General features: G+C 36.4%; 1 protein-coding gene across 1 annotated transcript in view; it reads left to right on the top strand.

The window, feature by feature from the left end:
* Nucleotides 1–848: 848 nt before the first annotated feature.
* Nucleotides 849–16,953, top strand: part of plagl2 (pleiomorphic adenoma gene-like 2) — a 36,745-nt gene continuing 20,640 nt past the window's right edge. The window contains exon 1 of the mRNA XM_046869315.1: nt 849–999. The gene's annotated coding sequence lies outside the window, so the exon portion shown is untranslated. The remainder of the gene's footprint in view (nt 1,000–16,953) is intronic.

The following is a 16,953-nucleotide window of genomic DNA, read 5'->3' on the forward strand; positions in this document are numbered from 1 at the left end:
ATATATATATATATATATATATATATATATATATATATATATATATATATATATATATATATTAATATAGAAAAGGACAAACAAAAAATATTTCATGTAGGTAGAGCAACAATACCCCCCACTGCACTACTCTGCAACCCTAAAAGCACCTGTCTGCTGCAAGCAATAAAACTATATATATGCTCAACATTACTCAATAACAAGAAAAGAAATAATAAGCAAACTAGCATAACTGAGTTCAACACCAGGTGTGAATGATTGTCTGATTGACGTATTGCATAGTACCACGAGTGATACTGTGCTGATCCTTTTTTTTTTTTTTTTTTTTTGCCTTTTTTTGGATAATGAAATCACTGAAATCTTTAAAATAAAAAAATATTGGTTAGAAGTATTTTAAGCTTATTACAAATGTTAGGGCATCTGCCTGTCTTGTGGAAAATAAATAAACTTCATGCAAATGTTTGCATTCTTCTATACCAATCAAATGCATTTTTTGTTTCTCCTTAAATTGTTGCAATGCTTTCGACAGATCATATATATATATATATATATATATATATATATATATATATATATATATATATATATATATATATATACATACATATGTATATGTATGTATACGCACATACTATATATATATATATATATATATATATATATATATATATATATATATATATATATATATATTTTAATATTAATATCAATAATTTTAAGAAACTGTTCGTTATGAATGAATGTACTCTAAATGACTACACGACAACGAAACACACACACACACACACACTAGACGCCCCGGTAAAAAAGTTTGTGAAAGTGGCCTGACGTCACACTCCCACAATGCTCGCGCCCCAGAACTCTGGCGCTGCAGCCTGAGGAGAGCGAGCCACTCAGGCCCCGAAAAAAAGCAAAAATTAAAGAAAAAATTGTGAAAAATTATTAAAACAACGGATCCTGGGGCGAAAGTCCGGAAAAGGTCTCGTGGGATCTCCCGCGGTAAGTTTGCGCTCACTCGGTGACGGAATGTTACCGGGTTTCCTTGTGAAATTGACTAATGCGGTGCTGGAAACTTTTTTTTTTTTGCTGGTTAACTGCTCGCTTTTTTTTCTTCTGCTGCACGTCTTCAAAATGTGGCTGCACGTTTCTGCTGTGTGCATGCGGGCGATTGTTGTTGTTGTTATTGTTTGTTTAATTTAAACAAGATCGATCGATAATCGAACAATAATCGAATTCATCGACGATCGATGTGGGGAAAATTGAACGAGGGTTTAACGTTGCATTTTTTCTTCTTCTTCACGGCACGACGTCATTTATTGTAATGCTCCTATTTTTTTGTTTGTTTGTTTTTATTTTTGAAAGCATTAAAGCGTCGGGTGTTTTTATTTGTTTAATAACTCGCCTTCGGAAAACAAAAAATAGCTTGTTGCATAAACGCGGCTCCGATATGAATTCAGTCAGTAAACAAAATGCATTGGGTGGCTCGAGCCTCGTTCACTTCAGCCAGAACCCACGAGTTTCTGTTCTCTCACCAACTTTAGTTTAGTCGCAAACAGGGGTTTTGTTGAATCTTCTGTCGCTTTGCTGCCAGTAGTGACTTCAAATAAAAAAAAGCGGATTCTCGAAGTCCATTCTTGACTTCTTCATGCTGCAATGGACAGTCGCGTGCTCGTCGTTTTTTTTGGGGGGTTTTTTTTTTTGCAACAAGTCGGATACTTAGTGTTTTAAAACGATACGTGCGCGTGCATGTGTTTGCTTTGTTCGTGGGTCTCGAGGGATAAATAAGTTATATGGGATGTCAGATTTTTTTTTGCTAGTGGTATTAGTAGTACTGGTGGGGGTGGTGGGGTTGGGGGTTGCACTCCTTATGCAGGAGATTACCTCATTCAGTATTCAGTTATTTTTTTTTCCGGCACTGTTGTTGTTGTTGTTGCACATGCCGTGGCAGTTTTGCGGTTTGGCACGGGGCACGTAACTGCTTTTCGGCTTCTATACCGTGATTGGAATGGATGCGCTTCGATTCACGTGATCTCACGGTGAACGCTCGTGTTTAACGCGTGATCGATGAGTGTAAAAGGTACCGCGCGAGCTGCAGTCGGGGGGCAAGTTTAACGAAACGGTGCCTTAATAATCGGAGAAAGAGTGAGAGAGAGAGAGAGAGAGAGTGATCGCCTCATCTGCTGCAAATTAAACGTGTCGGTTAGTTCCTGCAGTTTTATCTCGAGCCATTATCCTCTCGCCCGCGGTGATAAGCACGGCGTTAGTAACTGATACGACTTTATAGGCGTGTAGACGTGCCTACAACACCTGTAGCTGAGCACGATGATGGTGGTGGTGGTGATCATCATCATGATGATGATGGCACACGTTTTGACCTTGGTGTCTTCCTGTTCAAATCACTCTGACCCCCCCCCCCCCCCCTCCCCCCTCAAACGCCACCCATCCAATGTGAGAAGATGCCCCCAGCCTTGTGAAATCATTTCATCAAATGTTGATCGACTGGAGGAAACAATGATGGATCTGTAACAAGGCACAAGCTCGGTTTCCACTTCCACTGCTGCAAAATAAGGAAATGGAAGCGAGGCGCGTGACGAGACCCTGCTTTTTTTTTTTATTTCTGTTGGTTTTTGCCTTTCACTGATTGCGTATTGAGCGTATTTATAAGGAGGAATAGAAAGATTACATTGGATGTCTGTCATTTTTTCGCCCCTTTTGGTTGTTTCTGAATGAATTCCCGAAACACATCGTCGACTACAAAAATCCGTCAAATCATGCGAACATACAAAAATACTTAGTCATACGTACAAAAATAGTAATAATATTGATAACAAAAAACCTCCGATGCATAAAAGACATCGGCCTGTGCTTTGTGAAGCTGTGATTCCAAACATGGAGTTAGTTTTAGAGTTGTGTTGTAGTGACATTTTGCAAAGCAGTTGTAACTGATGCAAATGTCGCAGGAGTTCTTCCAAATAGCATGCAGATTTTAGTTGTCGAAACAAGTGTAAATGTTTCCCAGACTTGCTTTTCCTCAGCGTTTATCACGGGATAAGATAATTTTGCTCTCTGTTTGTAAACGGCTTTCTGTCCATAAATGGTTCCTTATTTGTAAATGGTTATTTTGTTCAGTGACATATGTGGTATAGCGGGACGTGTGAGCGTTGTAGCGCTACATGTGGGTCGTGCTATTCATTCCACCAAAAAAAAAAAACTTTTCATACTGCATCTGTCCATGTGCTCCCTGAAAAGGCAGCACATTACATGCCTGATTCAGCGTGTATGTGTGTGAGGAGTGCGAGAGAGAGTGAGCATGTGTGTCGAGAGGGGGGGAGTTTTTTTTTTACTCTTCTGAAGGCTTTGCACAATCCTACAGCACCTCGGTGGGGAAGCAGGCTGATTATCATGAGAAAAGAGCATCAGAGGGGTTAATGGGTGGAACAGGCTCTGGAGAACACAAGCCCTAGTTAATAACAGCTAAGAAATGGGACGAAAACTCTTCATAAGAGTCCTCGCATCCTTATTTCATGACTAGAAGGAGAAAACTGAGAGGGTGATGGCACTCAGAAGGGCAGAAGGTTTGCCGGTGCGGTTAAAGAACCTGGCACGAGTCTTTTCCCCCCAGTTTTTGTGGAATTGAAATTACATTTAAGAGCCAGATAGAAGAAAGATACTGGTCCTTGACTTTGGCCATTTAGATATCGTGTCTATATTTCCATGTGGGCCCGTGTATCTGGTCAATGAGAACATGTTATGTATGTCGGTCGCTATTCAAACACGGCAGTGGGGAGTGTTTATTTGGCTTAGTCCAGTGTCACTGTGTTATGAACAGTAGCAGTGACTGTTGAACCCTGTGGGTGCCCTGGGTCACCCCATAAAGGAGAGGAGAAAGGACAGAGGGAGGAGAGAAAGAGAGAGATAAAATCAGGCCAAGTTCATAAAGCCAGTATAACTCTTCCTTGTGTCAGGACTTTATTCTTCTTTTTGTCAAAGAGGAATGAAAATGGCATTGCTTTAGCTGCAATATGTAAAATGTTAATAGGATTACAATAAATCCTGTTGTGGTAATATATTTAGTGATCATTTTAAAACGAATTACTCATTTAAATTAATTTTGAGTTTTTATATATTTTATTTAAAAAGAATTATATTAAAATATGTAAAATAGGCTTGTTAGTAAATAATCTTAATTTCTGTCATTAAATTCATTTGACAAATAAATTTGTGATAAAAACAGATGTGTTTATGTTTTGCTTATGTAAAATAAAAAACTAATTTTTTTGTATTTTTCTATATAAATCTGTAATTATTTATTTCTTGGGCTATTTATTTATTTATTACGATTAAAATTAGTAGTGAATAGAGCTGGACTATATAGAAAACAGAAACACAGGAAGTCTCCCCTGTTTTTCTATATCATTTTATATTTGGAGACTTTGAGTACATGGTTTGTGAATTGGCAATTGTGGCAAAAAGAAGCATAGAAACATTTAGTTTTGGATGCAACAGCAAGAGATCTTCAAGCTGACTTCATTATGTTTCTGTACAATCTCGCTCTCTCTCTCTATCTCTCTCTGTCTCTCTCTCTCTCTCTGTCTCTCTGTCTCTCTGTCTCTTTCCCCACCAGAACATTTGTTTTTATATTCCAGTTTGAACTGATCTAGCTTATTTTTTTTATTTTTTATTTTTTGGAAATATTTGAACCCTTAGTCGTCCTCATCCTCTGTGAGCGGAGGGGCTAAATGTAAATAAACAGAAGCTGTAAATGAAAGGGTAATCGAGTAGACACTTGTTGTGTTGATTGGCTGTAACTGGAGGCCATGGTAATGACACAAAAGAAGCAAAAACCTGTCATGCGTTTGGGGTGGGACATAAAATACAGCAAATGTGAGTCATAGTAAGAATGAAATCTTGAAGTAGTTTGTACAGAAAAGTTATAGTTATAACAAAACTAACGTCATTTGATCTTCTACGTTTTCAAAATCATTTTATAAAACCATTTTCTGCAAGGTGGCTTTTAAAGTCTTTATATAGAGGTAGGAATACATGGAACACGAAAATGCTCCAGAAACTTTGAAAATGCTTTTAGAACAGTCGTCGGCTTCATTGAAAACACAAAATGGTGGAAAAAATTAATTGTAAAAAATTAATTGAAAAAATTAATTTTAGAAGTGGAAAAAATTAATTGTAAAAAAATATTGTACACTGTAAAGAGAACACTGTCACAAAAAAGAACAAAAAAAAATAAAAATAAAGTGTGTGGTCATGGCCAAATATTCGAATAAGGAACATTTGATTGGCTTTGACAGGACAAGCCAAAGGAATTGTGAATGAACTCTACATGTACAAAACGTACAAATTGTCAGTTTGATGCGTATGGTACATTGGTAGTCACTTGCGTTTGCTCAACAGTCCGCTCCGACTCAAAAAGACCGTTTTCAATGTGAATGCATAGTTTTGGTAAATGCTATGTGGGAGGGACAGGCGACATCAGTCTTGTGATTAAAGAGGATAAAGCTTAATTAAGCCTTACCCAGGAGTAGGACTGCCAGCTTGTATCAATAGGGGTGGAATTCTGGCAAGTAAATGTAGACATTGGAAAGTCACCAATTATTCATACTTTGTACATGCATATTTTGTGCCCACAAGACCAACAGTAAACCTAATTAGAAAGCAACCACAGATTTAAACGCTTCAGTCCCCTGGTAACTTACACTGCTTTTGTAAACAATCCTGAGTCGTTATGTTTCTTCAAAATGGTGGATTTTATACCAATCTGGAGATATATCTTTTCTTCTGTACAATTACTAATGTTGGATTATAATCAATTTGCTCTCTTTAAAAAGGCTAAAATAATTCCAAAATATTTAAACAAGTATGCAAATTTTGCTGCGATTCTATGGGAAACATTGCAACCATGAACCCTATGAACCTTCTTATCTTAGTTAATTGATTAGAGTTTAATGTTGGTGTGAGAAATTAAGATCCATTTTCTTATTTAATATTAGTAGTAACTCAACAGTTATAACACCTGACATTGATAAAATAAAAAAAAACTATTTTAAATGAAAGTATTTTTATAGGTTTATTTAATTCCAAGGTTTATTTTTTTCTTTAGCGGTTGAATATGAAGAAAGCTGACTGCTGGATTGTTAGTTTATAAAAATTTTTTACATTAACGGAACATGAAAACATATGGAAAACACACTATGCTATGGTAATTAAAAGTCAGACCTCTTTTATTTTGTTGATAAAAAAAAAAGTTAAGACCTAAAAGAACAGCTATGGTTTTTTCATCCTTGCTTTCCAGCAATGCTTGTGGTCCTGATTAAAAACACAGTGTTAGAGAGCCAGCAGAAGTGCAGAGTTTTATGAGGCAGAGTGGGCCGTTGCCTCAGGAGCGGTGTTTAAACACTAATGGCCGCAACTGCAAACCCGAACCTAATTAACCTCCCTACTATAAGGAGAAAACCCTGAAGTAACATGAAACGATTGTGGCATTGCTTCTTTTCTGATAGATTGATAGCGGGCTAGGGGTCAAGAATTGAGAAAATCTTAACCTACACAATTTTCCTTGTGACCCCCTGAATAACCCGATCATTTAGATACATTTGATTGCATATTCTCAACAACTAAGAACCTGAAGGTCACATATTCATATGCATAGCTTGAGATTCCACCCTCCCTGGACTGGCACACATTCTGACTGCACTTGCAATATGCACATGCTCAGAGATGGTAGGGAGATGCTAGATATTTGAAATGCATGTCTATTTGAATCCCATTTTTTCAAAACACAACTATCCAGCTGTGGCTTTTTAGGGGCAATAAACTAATTCATCAAGAAACATCATGCATCAAAGCTGAGTCTTACACCTCTTTGTGCTCCATACAAACTTTTACCTAATTTTTTGAGCCTCAGATGTAGTCCTGGTACAGTGGTCATTGGTTTGATGTCTGTAATATGAAGCTGCTTATTTGAAAATTGTTATAAAAAAAAAATCGACCTTGACCTTTTAGAAATTGCGTACATTCGATTCATGGTTTATTGCCGAGAGCAGCCTAGGATTTCACAGCAGTTCATGATACATTTTGTATCCAGTGCACACCAACCCTCAATCTGATTTCAATCAAACAAAATTAAACCCTTCCTTTGTACCCATACATGTTGTATATTTTGTTCTTTTCTCTTTTTAGAAATACAAACCTGGAAACAAACCTGGCAAGGAGATCCTTCAGAAATGTTGCAAGATGTTGCCAGGTTAAGGTTTTTTGCATTAGGGAGTCATTTAAATGCGCAGAATTCACAGCAACGTGACAAAAAAATTATACTTATGAAAGATCCGATTACAGCAGACTTGTGCTTTATCTCAGCAAAAAACAGGTACGAGCTGAAACTTGAGCTGGCTCGGAGGAGGAAAAAAGCTTAAAACTGTTTTAGCATCTGTTTACCATTCTCCTTGGGGGGAAAAAGTCATCGAACGGGCCGCAATAAGAGATCAGAGGACGGGCAATTTGAAAAGAAAACCACCCAAAATGAGTAGCTCCGAATTTACAGGAACTCGGTCATGTGCCGAGAATGTAGCAAAATTCCAGTGTCCCTTTTTTATGAATAATCAAGAAGTAGAGAAGTGGGGCTGCAGGTATTGGGATCACTACAGCTACACACTCACGAGTCATGTGACGAGCAGCTAAAACATTCGATGACTTACTTTCTGTCCGGCTGTGTAGCAGACGAAAAGCATTCAGGGTCGATATCACAACATTTGCTTACACACAGGATGTTTTTAAAATAAACATGAAGGATTTCACGTGTATGAACCGGTTTTGACTTTGGGGATACATAATGAGATGAATAGGCAGATTTCAATAAAAATGTTTTCATGAACCAGATACGATAATGAATTCTTTAAGTTTCACTTCTCATTCTTGGGGAATTTTTTTGCATGTTTAGGGACAGGAATGTGAAGTTTACCACAAGTAAGTATGAAACTGAAGACTGAAGAATAAGAGAATGCAGCGAATAGGGAAAGATCAACAGACGTCAAGCAGCTACATCATGCTACTCTCAGGATGACTGTAGTTTACACAGACACGTATTTCACAGCACAGCATTTATTAATTGGATGTAGCATTTTATTTTGTCGCTCAGTCCCTCAAGATATGAGACGCTCGAATATTGAATGCTCTGAATGAGTGCAAGTCATTTTCAAAGGTTCCTTTATGTGGTTACGTAAAGTCACGGTCTAAAATCTGTAAAACACAATGGATGTACGTTTTTGTACTTAGTTTGTTATAACACATCATTTATAATGGCTTTATATTAAGGCTAGATAAATGATATTGATATTTCGATACATTGTGGGATTTTGTGTATTTGGGGGCAATTTTTATTACATTATTTTAGAATAATAGCAAACTAATTGGAAGCAGCTTAATGTTAAAAAATAACTAATAAATAAAACGTTAAACATTTTAAGCTTTTACACTAAAGACTTTTCATCGTTTTTTGTAAGTTAAATATTGTATTGATTTTCTAAAAAAAGTTTAATAAAGAAAATCTAAATTTTTAAATAGAAAAAAGTTGTTTATACATTTTCTTTATGGATTATAATGTTATTTATTCAATTCATGCCTTAATGCAAAACTGCTCTACTCAGTTTACAATATTTTTTCATTTAATATAGATTTAGTTGTTTATTATTTGAGAATCTTAATATGATTTTTCTTTTATTTATCAGTTTGCTTACCCTGAAATGAGTTGATTAGTTGAGTTAGATTTGGCTTATTATATAAAATAAAATATGTATTATTTGTTTTACAAGTTAATGGTTGTGTATTTGATTTAAACTACAAATAACAATTCATAGGTTTTTGTATAGTTAATACAGTTCATATAGAGAAATTCTTTAACGCAAAGATTCTTTTCAAAATAGCAAAAGTTTGTAAATATGAAAACATTTACTCTGGAAAAAAAAAAAGTTAAAAAAAGCAACCAAATTGATATAATTTTTTATTTGAATCACATGCAACCTTAATGATGATCGAGGACATTATTATATTATTATGAATATTAAAAATAACATTAGTGTATGTTATTAACATTATAATAATTATTTTTAACAACATTCTTGAAAAACATTTATGTAATAATTGTGTGTGGTATTAAGAGTATGGATATTTCATATTCTTGTCTGCTTTTAAGAGCCTCAAATACAATTCTTGAATTTAATAGGGTTTGCTGGCAAATAGCCAAATACTCTCTAACAGAAAAAGGTAATTTTAACTGACATGGCAGATGACCAACCACAAAATTTTCCTCTCAGCCCATCTGCAAACATGAGATTATCTCGCCTCTAATGTTGTGATCTTTTTTTCCAATCCGGTGACTTTATCTAGTTCGAGAAAGCCTCTTTTTTATTTTTTTTTAAACCAACCAGATCCCACCCTTCAATATTCTAAGTAGCGTACAAAAGATATCAAACGGATAAACCAGCTTTTTATTATTTAGGGATCGTTATTGATCATAAACCATTGCGTAAAAGTTCAATACAGATAAGTGAAAGTATAATAGCTTGCAAAACTGAATCAAATACACCAGGCTTTTATATGTTTAGAGATCACTGTTCAGCATTTAAACAGGTGCTGTATTTATTAAATTTAAATTAAATTAATTAATTTAAATGATTTTTAATTAATAATAAACGAATTGTTTTATTAAGGAAACAGAAAATTAGCAAAACGGCCCAAGTCTTATTCAAATTTGTTTGTGCACTTCATAACGATGATTGTTTTAATTAAATGTCACGCTCAAACAACAGAAGAAACCATTTGTCTTTTAGTTTCTGCCATAAATGCTTATAGATAGAACTACCTTTTTAAGAAATAATAGTATTTTTGAATGTATATATTTTTCTCCCAAATTTATAAAGCAGTGTGCAAAAATCATAGCCACATGTAAAAACACAAAACGATAACCTAAAAATTTGTTTTAAAAACATTGAATTCATTTTTAATGTTTTATAAGGAAATTAAAAGGCGCATTTTGTTCTTTCAAAAATTACAGTTTCTTATTTTGGAGGTAAAGCTGATGGTCCCCTTTGAACAAGTCGATTATAAATTGTATTATATAATAATGATTTATTTTATTGCGGACAAACATTTTTCTGTAATATATTTTAATGGACAAATAATCTTCTTGAAAATTGTCTGATCCCAAAATGCAAAAGTCAGGATTTGTATTAAAGACTTTAGCAAATTTCTGTATGTGGCAGAATAACTGTCAGACGCAAGAAATCGTTTTTATTAATAAATGAAAACAAATTGTCATTCTTGAAAATATTTTTATTATTTATTTGGTCTTCAGGAACTCTGTTGTTTCTTTTAACCACATCCTGTTTTTCTCTGGTTTAAATGCGAGGTTGCACTCATGTAAATTCCTTTTGTTTTTATCATGGGAAAAACCCAAAGAACTTGCAACACAAAAGAGACAGATTATTGTTGACCTGCACATATCATATAATGGATAAAAAAAACAAAAAACGAAGCGGTTAAAAATACCATTAATCACGATTAAAAAAAACAAAAAACAACAACAACAACAACATTTCAAGTCGGAAACTGTTGGAAATGTGTCAGGAATTGGTCCCATGAGCACACAGGCTCTCACATAGTGAGGAGGATGGAAAAAAAAAAAAAAAAAATACAAAGATCACAGCTTTAGAATTGCAGTTTAGTTGATTCTTGTGGTTGTTAAGTTTCAAAGTCTGTTAATATCACTTTATTCACACCATTTTGGTGAAATATATAAGAAGTCCTTTACTGAAGGCGCCTCACAAATTTTTGATTGCCAAAGCACAACTAATTTACCAATGTTTCATGGTTGATGTTTGTGAAAAATTGATGGCATTGTGCATTCTGCTTACTACCAGGATATTTCAGCCCAAAACCTGATTGCCTCAACCTAAAAGATTAGCCATACTTCCAGATCTACACAGAAATGGTTAAATAAAAAGTAAATCAATCTTCCAGTCATTTGCTTTGAAGCCTTTCTTAAAACTGTTGTTTGTATTGAAGTCCACAAGCATGTAAAGAACACAAGTAACGTAAAATGTTCTGTTTGGCACACCATGCATTTTTCTCTCTATTTATATGAGTCTCAAATCTTGCTAACATTTTAGACTTTGTTGTATATGTTTGCAATTTTCTCCAGGGCAGGTGTGGGTTTGTGTCATTGATTATATTTAAATGTGACTTCAAACCTCTATCTATAGGATCTGATCTATTGGTCAGTATGGTCAACTAACATCTACCCACATCCTCAGCAACCTTGTGTGTCCCATTTAATCCTCCACAATCTGCCCTTGCTGAACTGTTATGAACGATTGGGAAATTGAATGTGATGCCAATGTGTAATATTGCCTAATACAAGGAAATGTATAAGACGTAGGGCAGAGCAACAGTACATTAAACTGAAATTGATGATAACTGCTGAAGCCACATCTGTGTATAATAAATACATAGTCAGATATCAGTTTTGGTCAAATCGATTCTTTTGTCTGATGCCAATGTGATATTTGATATTATTAATATTATTAATCTTTTCCCAATTTGCGTTCCTTTTTTTTCTTTTCCCGTAACAGTTCCAGATTAACCACAGCTCACCCCAGTGGCAGTAGTGTGGAATTGTAAACAGGGAAGATATATGGACACCCCACTGCCCCCGAGAGAGAAATGGGGGGGCTAAAAAGAATGGAGGGAACAGAGGATAGGAAGAGGATAAGAAAAGATAGGACAAGTCCCAGTGTTAACAAATGGCCTTTCTTTCTTTCTTCCTCTCCCTCTCTCCATCCTTTTCTTCTGCACAAAAATCTGGAACAACAACGGGAGGAGAAGGGGGTGGAGGAGGGTGGGGGTTGTGGAGAAGAGGGAGAGAAAGAGAGGGAGTGAGTAATGAAAGTGGAGAGAGGACTGTGGGTCTCTTTCTGTGTGCCCTCCAGTGCCAGTGTGAAGTTTTCAGTTTGATTGAAGGGCCCTTTTCTCTGCTGTGTGGTGTGAAAGCTGTCCTAATTGAATGATAAAGTGGCCTGAGATGGAGTCCGGTGAATAGGCAACAATGCGCAGCCTGTGTGTGGTAGAGGGGTTTTTTTGGTCCTTGTCCAGGCTTCTCTCTCTTTTTCTCTCTCCCTCTGCCCACCACTGCAAGAGGGGAGGCCTATTATCAAACACTCGGCTGGATTTGGTCACGTGACTACCCCCCTCGTCATCTCACCATTCCCCTTTTCCTAGTCTGGACGAACCAATCAAAAGGCAGCAGTGCTGGTTCTCACCAACCATGTGCTTCAATGGCCTCATTTAGCAAGTGGCTGACTCGCAGCACATGTCCCGCTCTCACCTAAGCTGTCCAGCTTGTGGTGCACTTTCAGTTTGTGCACACAAGAAATGCTTTTTTCCGGAAGCCACTATGGATGGATTGTAATGTGTAAATGATGAGGAAAGGCATGAAATTTTGCATAGTAGACCAGATTTTCACATTTTATACACAACATGGTATTAACCGTATTAAGTAATGCGAAACTCTAACGTGAAACTGATATGAATTTGTAAATATAGTGCACTCATTGGCACAACTGTCAATTAGATCTATAAGAGAACATTGATAGTTGTTCTAAAAACGTGCAACTTTTTCTAAAATTAACCCAAGAAAAAGGTACAGAAGGCAAATTTGGGCACGAGCAGGTACAAATTAAAATGCACTTTAATTAAGTCTTATATACTACATAACCTTAAAAATGAACAGAAAGACTGTGCATGTAAAGTCTGCAAAATGTAGAAAACTATCAGACAAAAAGGTTTTTTTTTCTTTTCTTTTATTGATTCATTGATTCATTCTTTCTTTCATTAATTGCGTTCCTTGATGTAGTGATTAATTAATTCTATTCTAGTGATTCTCCTAAAAATATACAAAATAAATAGTTTGATGTTATACGGCTGATGGAATGTGGATATACGGAGTAAGAAAATTAAACAGTGTTATCCAGCACCATAACCAAACAAAATGGAAAAATTCATGAAATATATTTTGGAAGAATGGTGTTTCTCTCTTCAGTACACTTCCACATACTTGTAGAATCAATGCCCAGAAATATTCAAACTCATGGTTTGGGCAAATCTTGGTGTCACATCTTACTCTCCACTAATAAATGTTGATTCCCCAGTTTCCCCCTTCTCCCCCCTATTAGAAAGGTCCAAAGCTACTCATTATTAAAAAGAAATAATTATGGATACTTTGCTACTAATGTTAAAATCTATTCTCTTATATCATTTTCATTTTTCAGTATGGCTATGCAGCTTTAATGAACAGAAAACGTGGCAAAAAATGTATATGATTAGCTAAACATCGACATTTGAGGAAGTAGTAATGCTTTGCGGCATTAATAATTAACAACTGAACATATGGATAATTGATAATTAAAGCATAATGTCACAGTGTACTGTTACAAATGCTAAACCATGGCCTCATGGTCTGTTTAAGCTAGCATGCCCTCATTTATTTACACTGAATTTCATCATCTTTTATGATGTTAGCTAGCATGCCAGAGCAGAATAGGAAACTCAGATTCCACTTTAAATATCTAAAACAGCAACACCTGCTGTTTTATAATTATGGGGACAATTGTAATCCTATCAACAGTCTTGCATCTTACAATGTGGTTAAACTCAGCTTTACTATACTAATGGCTACGTTACCACTATTCATCTCCCCTTTCGGAACAACCACAGGTGCTGTTTCCTCTTTGGGGTTGCTCACTCATACAGGATGTGATGTTCCAGGCTAATTCATCTTTGCATAGATTATACCGAGCTGCCGTTATATACCATTATATAGAGGGTAGGCGCTGTTTATCCGATACGCACAGATATGTGGAAACACAACTTGATTCAGTTAATAGAAGAATAAAACGATTTTTTCCCCACTGTTTTATCATTTTGCTCTGGCTTGTTTCACTATTCGTGTGGGTACATTTCATGGCGCCTTGAATATTCGAAAAAGAAAATAATCAACAGCTGCAACTCTATAGGGGTATGTCATACAGCTAGTGTTAATAGAGACAGGCGAATGAAAGGTTTTTCTTGCAGAGACATTTGTTTAAGATTGCGTGCAGGAACTATCTATGAATTAATTAATTCTATAAGGAATAAAAGCCCATTTTAATTTCAGTATTCCCTTAGTTTAATTATAGTATTGTTTTATTTATGATTTTTTAATGTTTGTTTGTTTGTTCATTCATTCATTCGTTCATTAATTAATTAATTAATTCATTCAGTAACGTCTGTATCCTGGTCAGGGTTAAGGAAGATCCAAAGACTATTTCAGTACCAGTATGTCTTGAATGAGATGTCAGTCCGTTGAAGCGCCTCATACACACACATTCACACACTCATTCATACCTAGGGGCAATTTAGTGTAGCCGGGCGGACACAGGGAGATCGTGCAAAACCTCCATACAGAGAGTAACCCGAGCTCACGATTGAACCTGGGACCCCGGCGCTGTGAGCTGGCAACACTAGCTTTCATTCACCACCATGCCGCTCTATTATGAGTTAATTTAGTATTAGTTTCCTGTCTAGGTTGTGGATCTGCTCTGGCACTTCAGCTCCTATTGGAATGTGATAGTTTGAGAGAATATAATACGGGCAGTAATGTTGCACCTCATGTAATGTTACAGTTCTAGAAGTTCGGTATTCCTGTTTAATTGAATATTTTTCATTTGCATCAGCTAGGTGGCAGTGCTCATCTCAGTTAGGATTTGTGTGTGTGTGTGTGTGTGTGTGTGTGTGTGTGTGTGTGTGTGTGTGTGTAAGAGACAGAAAAAATTTACTGATATTGTCTAAGTATTGGTTCACAGGGGTAAAAAACAATCACAAACATTTTGATTGGAATTGTGTGTGTGTGTGTGTGTGTGTGTGTGTGTGTGTGTGTGTGTGAAGTTCATCGGGCAATCAAGGCAATCTGTTAACTATTTCCCCGATCATCTGAAAGCTAAACCTATGCATTCATATAACTAGCAACCCCCTTCAGCGCGTGCGAGCACACACACACACACACACACACACACACACACACACACACACACACACACTTCACTCATTTAAAACTGTTTATTCACTTTTTGGTTGCATTTTTTTAATAACACTATATATTGTAGCTTATAAATGCGCACAAATTCAAAGAGCTCGAATCCGTGTGTGTGTGTGAGAGCGTGCAAGAGCTAGAGGACCACCCTGGGTTACTCAGCCCATTGAGCGGCCTGAGTGTGTTTTTATCTCCGGAGACTGACAGAATAGAGGGGGAGAGAGCCAAAGCGCTCCAAAGGCGTTAATGAATAACTGCACTGCTACAGGGGCTTTTTCCCCCACAGTCCTCAGGGAGTAAAACACACACACACACACACAGAGACAAATTCATCCATTTGCACATGCTCAGCCATGCATAAAACACTTTGTTTCCCTCCACAGGATTTTGTTGGATATATAAGCATGAGGTGTATATATATATATATATGTGTGTGTGTGTGTGTGTGTGTGTGTGTGTGTGTGTGTGTGTGTGTGTGTATATTTATGGAATGAGTATAACCCTTGTTTGTCTGGGTAGTGGTGAGCAGTAGTGTGTAGCTGATCCCTATCTGACATCAGAGATGCTAGTGGTAGCCAGGGCATTGCTTTTGGGAGAGGCAGTATAACCCTACACTATGGCGAGTCACATAATCGCTCGCTTCTGATCAGTAACTCAATATGTGCAGCAACAGCGACGATACAAAGCTCCATTTATGTTTCTGCATAGATGATACATCCGCTAGACCATACTTGACTTATTTACTCTTTGTTGACCATGTCTAAGTTTCTTACAACTGTAAATATTCAGGCACTTGGGACCATCTCACATCGCACACACGTATATACACCCACACGCACTTACGCACGAATGCACACCCTCACGTACTAGTCGGAAAAGAACAGTAAAATGTGTCATGTTTTCACTGCCTGCTTATGCAGGAATGTTATTTTTCCAACTCTTGACCCTACTTCAGAATCAGGTATGAACAGAAGGGAGGACGAGGAGGAGTAGGAGGTGTTGGGATCCATTCCATACTGACACTAAACACCAAAATATAAGTGACCAGAGAATTGATTGACCAGAGGGAGACAGGGTCTGTTGAAACATGCTTGATTTTTTTTTTTTTTTTTTGGTAACCAAAAGGGTCTTTTCAACAATGTGAGTTGGTTCAGGCAGTGCTGACGATGCTGAACCCAGATTTTGTTTGTCGCTGACCACATTTCAGTGTGTGTGTGTGAGAGTGAGAGAGTGCAGAAATACAGCAGACAAAAGGAGAGATCAAATTCTTTTGTGTTTTGATGTATGAATGTATGCGATTTTATAGAAAGAACATTTCGATGTGTTCAACACTAGTTATTGTAATTAAATGGAAACTAAAATGGCCTGTTTTGAAGCCGTTTACCATTACAAATAATGAGCTAATGAATTAAGGATGTACATTGAAAAAACTGGTGGGTATTCTATAGGCAATTTGCTAGCATGATTAAAGTCCGTTTGTCCCTATAGAATAAATGGTTGTTGTAAATAGGTATGTTTTTCAGGCACAAAGGAGTGATCAATTCCAACATGACAGCGTTCCCATTCACAGAGCATAAAATGGCACTGTATAGTTTAATGAGAATAAAAGCGTTGTGGAACATTTGCTACTGCAGAGATGCATCAAGAATCACTTTTATAACTGCGTCAGAGCAGAATTGTTGCAGAAATTGTAATAACTGCCTTGAATCAACTACTACTGATAATGAGTTGAAATGAAATGAAAAACATATATATTCTATTTACTTGAGCAGTATGCCTTTATAATAAGTCTGCTTTACATTTACATTAATATTTACGCC

Source organism: Silurus meridionalis, chromosome 16 (assembly GCF_014805685.1).
Source record: "Silurus meridionalis isolate SWU-2019-XX chromosome 16, ASM1480568v1, whole genome shotgun sequence".
Taxonomy (NCBI): domain Eukaryota; kingdom Metazoa; phylum Chordata; class Actinopteri; order Siluriformes; family Siluridae; genus Silurus; species Silurus meridionalis.